Genomic DNA, 6,717 nt, shown 5'->3' with positions numbered 1-6,717 from the left:
AAATATGATTGTTTGTTACATCAGTGGATGACACATTTTTGCAGGCAATTTTTTTAACATGCAAACCATTTTAAAAGCATGTCACTATCCTAACAATAATTGAAAGTACTGAGAAAAGCATGCATCTGAACATACAGTATATAAGGTGTCACTACATGGCTGGATTTTCTCTGATACAGGTCCTATTGTGTTGCAGGTTTTCTGTAGTGAGCTTATGAGCTTATAGCCCTTTTGCTACTGCTACTGTACTGGCTTATATGTTTGAAAGCATCGATCTCCCTTTCCGCTTGAATCCATGCGAGCCTAACTGTTGCTCCACCCTCTGAAAGTCAACAAAAGATGTGCATGGGATAAGCCTGCCACCACTCCTGCTGTGAAGTGTGCTCTCCTAGTGTGCATCGTGCTCACACTGCTGTGATGTTACTCCAAGTACAGCTTAAATAAAGGCTTTTTCTATTGTTTAAAATGTGTCAGGGGAGCCCAGATGAACGCCCACCTTTGTTTCCAGCCTTTAGGTCGAGTATTGAGGGTTGACCATTGACTGTAAGTGTCTGAGGCAGACAGTGGGAAGCATGTAGGCTGCTTCACAGATACTGTACTGGAGAACTGCGCTGTCCGTGGTGCTGAAAGCTGCTGAATGCAGAGGGATTTGCTTCCTGCACCGATACAAACGGTTTTTGCAAAATCAGACGCTGATTTTTCCAGAGATCTTGTCCTGACAAATGATGATGTGAGAGTGAAATGGCGCAGACAGTGAGGGGGCATGATGTAGCAAAAAACAACAACACGCGTGATGACGAGCGCGGTTGGCCTGATAGGAGAATGTTTCGGAGTTTTATTGTCTCATGTGAGTGGAATAAAACATCCAGTTAAAAAAAAAAAAAGAAGAGTGATTCCTAACAGCAGCATACAAATGAATGAATAGGATTTTTTCCCCCTTGGGTGATGGTGACAGTGTGGTGATGTGGTGTGAAACACATTTGTGAGAAAAAACGGAATACTCTCAAGCCACGGTGTTATTCCCGCCTGCTGCACTGTGCGTGTCTCGGCAAGGCGATGTTTGACTTCAAATGCCATATTTAGGAAAAATGCTTGATCGCTTTGAGTGACTGGGGCGAGGACGAATGGCATCTTGTGATTTGGAAAGACGGTTGAGCCCAACGAGGACCGCGTTGGAGCCAATAGTATTGGAGAGCTTCTGTGCGCATAAGCGGTGGATGGAGCTACTCTGGGTATACTTCCGCGTCCAATGCGTGTTCATGTGTAGGTTGAATGGATGAAACGGAGAGAGCGGAGAGGTATAGGCATGCTGTGATACGGCCCTATATATTTGCCGGCAGGACTATCTTCCTTTTAAAGACAACCTCCTCCTTGCATTGGTTTCCACTCAGTGATGTCGCGTATTTGTGTGGCGCACCTGTAAAGAGCGAGACAGGCAGAAGCCGGCTTTTTTAATTATTTGATTCCTTTTATTTCTTCTGTTCTTTTTTCCCTTTGTTTCATGCATTTGCTGAAAGGAAATCATTTCTGTGTTTTGATTTAATAAATATTTCATTTCATCATTTTATCTTGTTTGTGTTGGCTTTTATGTTTCCAAGTTTTAACTAAGAAAGCGGAATTCATCATTTTACAAGCTATTGGCCAGGTGTTTCATTCAGAGATTGTTTGCCTAAGGACGTCCGTAACTTTCATTTATAGAAACGGTAAGATATTTTTTACACATTTGATCATTCACCTGAAACATTTTCAAGTCGATATTTTATCCTGTGTCAGTTCTTTGAGGACAGTGTGTGGAGCAGATCATGCATCCACTGTAGTCTCAGGCTGTATTATTGCATGCAAACGCGACAGGAAAGTGACCGTGATGCATTCATGTTTCCATTGACGGCTGATTTTCAACTCTGAATTGCGGTGCCTTGGCATATCATAGGCTTACACGATACGATAAGTAGGCTACCTCTGCACATGTGCTTATTTCGAAATCTTCCAGGGTTTCAGATATGGACGCAATTATTGCTGTAGTGTGTAGAAATATAGGCCTTGGTAGTGCTGAAACGTGGGATCTGCATAGTAGTCGGTTGTGTTACCGCATATAAAGTAAAAAAATACGCTATCATGTTGGACTAATACTGTTTTAGATGTAGAATTTTACATTAGTAGTTGGAATGATGGCTGCGGTAAACAAAGTAACCAAATGTAGCCTCTGATTTTTATTTTTTTTGTAATTTGAGCTCTTTTATCAATATTAAAACTTGCATTTTACGATAAATGTAAAATTATATCAAAATATAATTGTGATTTAAACTAAGTGGTAGGCTACAATAAGGATGCTTCTTAAATTTAAATGCAAAATAGCATGCAGGGCTGAGGTGTAACTTCAGTGTAACTCTAACAGGAGTAGACTGTTATTTAGGTTAAGTGCAGCCTGTATGTTGCGCTACTTGGAGTTGCTGGATCTAAGTTTTGCTATCATACGCATATTTGTATGGGATTTCTGGATTCCCACCCACGTCTTAATTGTAAAGTGTAGTCAAGCCAACAATTCCTATACCAAAAAAAAAAAAAAATCACCCTCTGGATTTGGATCATCTTTTTCATACTAAATGCCACTTATGAGCGTTTTTGTTTTATTAGGTTTTGCTTTTTATAACTAGATAGGCCTTTATTATAATGCCAAATTTGTATGTCTACCATGAAGGCTCAAAAAAGTGCAGCCAATCAAATTTAAAAATAGAATCAGCTATGTTTGTAAATTGGAGTGGATGAAATTATCCAATACTCTCTAATGTTGCTGGTTTCCCCTGAATACCCCAGGGACCCTGGTGGCGGCCTCACGCCGCCTTGGGGCCACTGCTCCTGCAAAATCATGGCTGTGTGTTTTTCTGTAGCATTGCTATTTTGCTGGAAATGGCACACAGGCTAGGTGGCGTGATGCAAAAGTACACCTGCAGCAAATCAATTACTTAGTATTGTATTTCCGGGTCAGAGACGGGGTTCGCTGATTGGCCGAGGGTCTGATTAGTTTACTTAGTGGCCGCGTTCCCGCCACCGCCCCCTTTTCCACTGCGCAAAGCTTGCAACCAAAAGTTAGATGTCTGCAGACTTTTACGTCAATAAAAACCCGTGACGCCTATTGAACACCTCAAGGTAAGACGCCACAAAGAAGAAGTGTAAAAAATGATAACTTGCAATATCAACTGTGTCGAAAATGTACACAGAAAAACGGCATTTAACGAGCTGTGGTAGCTTAGCAAAGGTCAAACAGAAGCTGTTCGCGGCAGAACTTCATTGGAAATAAATTCGAGTTTTAACGTTACACAGTGCTGGGTCGCATTGTCTAACATTAAGTACCCCAAATTAATCATTAAAGTAGTAGCGTGTGTAGACTTAAATTTCGGTGCTAGCTAGTGTGCAAAACTGGCTATATTTAAGGAGAATTTAGCACCACAAACAGAGTTTCGTGAACGCCGCAGTCCAGTCAAAACTGTTTTTAATCTCCACGGCTGTTTTTGCTTTTGGCAGTTTTCCAAACCGCGTTCGGCTTTAAAAAAAAAAAAAAAAAAACCCACGCCGCTTGCTGGTCCAAACAAAAGACTAGCATGGTGGTGCAGTTGCAAAGTGAAGTTTCGAAATTTGGCCTTTTAGAATTTGCTGTAGTACGTCGTGGTTTGCAAGAATTCACTCAATAATTTGAACTTTTCGTGTACCGAGATTCAGTCGCAGTTGGTCTCGTAGCGCAGCTTGCCCGCAGTAGCACAGGTGTCACTGATTAATCAATTAAGCTAAAGGCAGCTCTGAACTCTTCCCACCTTGAGCCACTTCACGGTGTAGTTCGCCTAATGAGAAACTCCTTGGTTTCACCAGTTATCCTTTTTACCATTTCAAACTTGCAATGTTTTATTCAGACCATATTTACATGAATAAATGTATTGCAGGTGTACTTTTAGTATTTTATGTCATTGTTGTAGGTCATTTTTCCCCCAATACTTCTGAATACAAACTACAACATTAGCAGAATATTTATTAAACTGAGAATTTATTCTAAGTATATACACTCAATGGTCATTATGTGAGCAGTGTATCTGATTGAAGTTCTCATCCAGTACATGAAACCATATCTTGCAATATGTGATGTGTGATATTAATGACAGGAGTAATGATTTACTAGCTGATATCATGGGGCATGATGCTGTTACTCATTCTAATGAGCGTAAATTAAATGGTCAATAAGGGTGTGTTTGGGTTTATGCAACTGCAGGTAGAGAGCAGGGTATTGTTCATGTTAGTTTTTGTGCTCAAGGGCCTCGAGGACAATTTTTAGTCTTTAATCTATGGCATAAACAAAGGCAGGTTCTTTCTGTTTTGCATTTTTCTGTACTTGTGATTGTAGTATCTGGCCTTGAATATTGAGCAGGTGAGTGTGCTGAAGCCACAGGCATCTGGAGTTATAGTTGGCAGTCTGCGGTGAGTAATCTTCAGTTGGTAGGTCATGAAAAGATTGCATATCGTCGAGCCAGCAGCTAAGAGCCTGACCAGTTAATTTACCAGGAGGTTGCCAGCACACAGGACATCTGTGGTCCTGTGGGCTTAAGGGGGACAGCCCAGCAAAAGGAAATGGGAGTGCTTATTGAGGGTTTAAAGGTGTGATGTGCTCTTTTCTATACTATGGGTGCTATGCCATACTGGTCCTGGTATTTGTTAGTTTGAACACCATTTCTTAAATTATATTTAAGATGAATAGTGTAGTGCATTTATTATGTAGGCGTTTTCAAACATTTTAAGAAAAATAACTAGATGCAGTATTTCTTGTTGATGAAGTAGTGGGATCTACAGCTTTTTGTCCAAGAAACGGATTATATAATAGCATAAATGTAAAGGAAATATTTTTTAAATGCAAAATATATTTTTATACATATAAAAAACACTGCCTGAATCAGATAACATTCTACTTGGGTAGTGGTTTAGTTTGGAAAGGAGATAACCACATGTTTCTATTTCTCTCTATACATATATGCTACTTTTAGTCATTTTTTTCCCTTCAGTGTCCATGCTACTTCCACAATTTCAGCAGACTCTGTGCTCCTGAGAGCGACAGGAGATAAGAGCGCTTGTCTTTATGTATTATTGAGCCCCCACGTTTTCCTTTCTAAATAAAAACTGCTGCTGACAGAGTGACTAAAATGCAGGACAGTGAGTGAACTTCCAAAGGCCACATCATTGTGCTTTGTGCAGCAATGTGTGTGGCTGTCAGAACTGGGTTAGTATGCAGTGGGTGGCTTTAGCAACAACAACAAAAAAGCAATTTTGTCCTTCTTAAATGCCCACCCCATCCCCCTTTCTTCTCTCCATGACCTCCCCCTCTACCCTCCCTCTGCAGCTGATCCAGTCTGGGCTCAGTGGCTGCAGCACGGGACTGTTTTCATTTGGTCCTCATTGTCTGCTGGCCACAGGGTGGCCCTCCCTCTGCATGTGTGTGGCTCATTACTGGAGGCCAGCAATGCAGTATTTTTGACCCTGTCACTGCATCACAGCAGCTTTTCTAGATTACCACATCTCATGCTCTGTATAGGTGTTATGTGGTGAGTGTTTTGTTGATTGTTTGGCTGTATTAGTGTGTAGGCCTATGATGATGGTGAGAAGCAGAGGTAGTATTAATAAACCTAGTGGTGTCTTCCAGACATTTCCTTTTTTAATTTAAAATTATTTTAAATTAATGGTAATAGTGACTGTATTGACATGTCTTTACCCTGATTTTGTATTTGGGGCTTGGCTGTTAAGCTGACAAAATCAAAGTAAGGTTAATAGTCTAAGACCTCCAGGCAGAAAGAATTGAAATGGCTAAGGCACTTGAAAACCAGACAACCTCATCGATGAACCAAGTGCTGAATTAACAATCACAACTTTCACTGTTTTTTTAGTTTTCACCACTCTGACTTAAAGTTTTTAAAAGTTATTTGTATATGTTGGCCTGCATTTCCAGCCATTATGTTGTATAATGAAGCACTGGCATCAACATCTAATATTAAGCCCAGCTTTAACATCACACTGTCAGCCCTTTTTTATGTAATGTTAGTCTGTGCACCTTTTTATATTATAGCAGATGGGCTAGTATCTGAAAATGATTTACTGCAACGTTACAGTAGTTTTCACTCTGTTACTTGGCATGAATCACTTTGTATTAAGTACCATTCAAAGTAACACTTCATTACACAATTCATAACTGTGTTGGTATATTAAACAATGCAAAAACAAGTGATCATATCAGACTAAAGGGGTTTTTCGTATTTTATTTTATAAATAGACAGTTGTGATGCAGAGCAACAAGATATGGAGGTAATTGTTTTTAACAAGCAATGGGAAGTGGATACATTTTTTTACAGTGGTTCTGTAACAGCATCAGGCCAGAAAGAATAAAAAATACCAGAATAAGTAAATATTGATCATGTGTCGCAGTCTCTTGGGCAGTACAAATTACCAAACTGAATTTAATTTCAGGCGAACTTGTGGTAAATGTTTTTTTATTTTATTTATTTGTTATTGCTGGATTATTCCTTTCTCCAAAGGAATCGTGCACTTCTGCTTTGGAGGCAGTCTGCCAATTATAAATGAGTATTGCATCACTTTTCAGTATTATGCAGCAGCTCCCTCATACCAGAGCAAGTCAGAATAACTACCCCGCTCTAAGCCCTGCTCACTGTACAATTGCACCTTTGTGAC

General features: G+C 40.0%; 1 protein-coding gene across 6 annotated transcripts in view; it reads left to right on the top strand.

The window, feature by feature from the left end:
* The first annotated feature begins 1,303 nt into the window (after positions 1-1,303).
* Positions 1,304-6,717, top strand: part of elavl2 (ELAV like neuron-specific RNA binding protein 2) — a 38,751-nt gene continuing 33,337 nt past the window's right edge. For 3 of the 6 annotated variants that reach the window (XM_059355077.1, XM_059355079.1, XM_059355075.1), the window contains exon 1: positions 3,021-3,147. The gene's annotated coding sequence lies outside the window, so the exon portion shown is untranslated. Of the gene's footprint in view, positions 1,704-3,020; positions 3,148-6,717 lie in introns of those variants that run through there. The other 3 variants (XM_059355078.1, XM_059355076.1, XM_059355081.1) reach the window with 3 other exon arrangements.

The sequence above is a fragment of the Centropristis striata genome, chromosome 17 (assembly GCF_030273125.1).
Source record: "Centropristis striata isolate RG_2023a ecotype Rhode Island chromosome 17, C.striata_1.0, whole genome shotgun sequence".
Classification (NCBI taxonomy): Eukaryota; Metazoa; Chordata; class Actinopteri; order Perciformes; family Serranidae; genus Centropristis; species Centropristis striata.
Note: the sequence above shows the minus strand (reverse complement) of the source record. Positions and strands in the feature narration are given on the sequence as shown.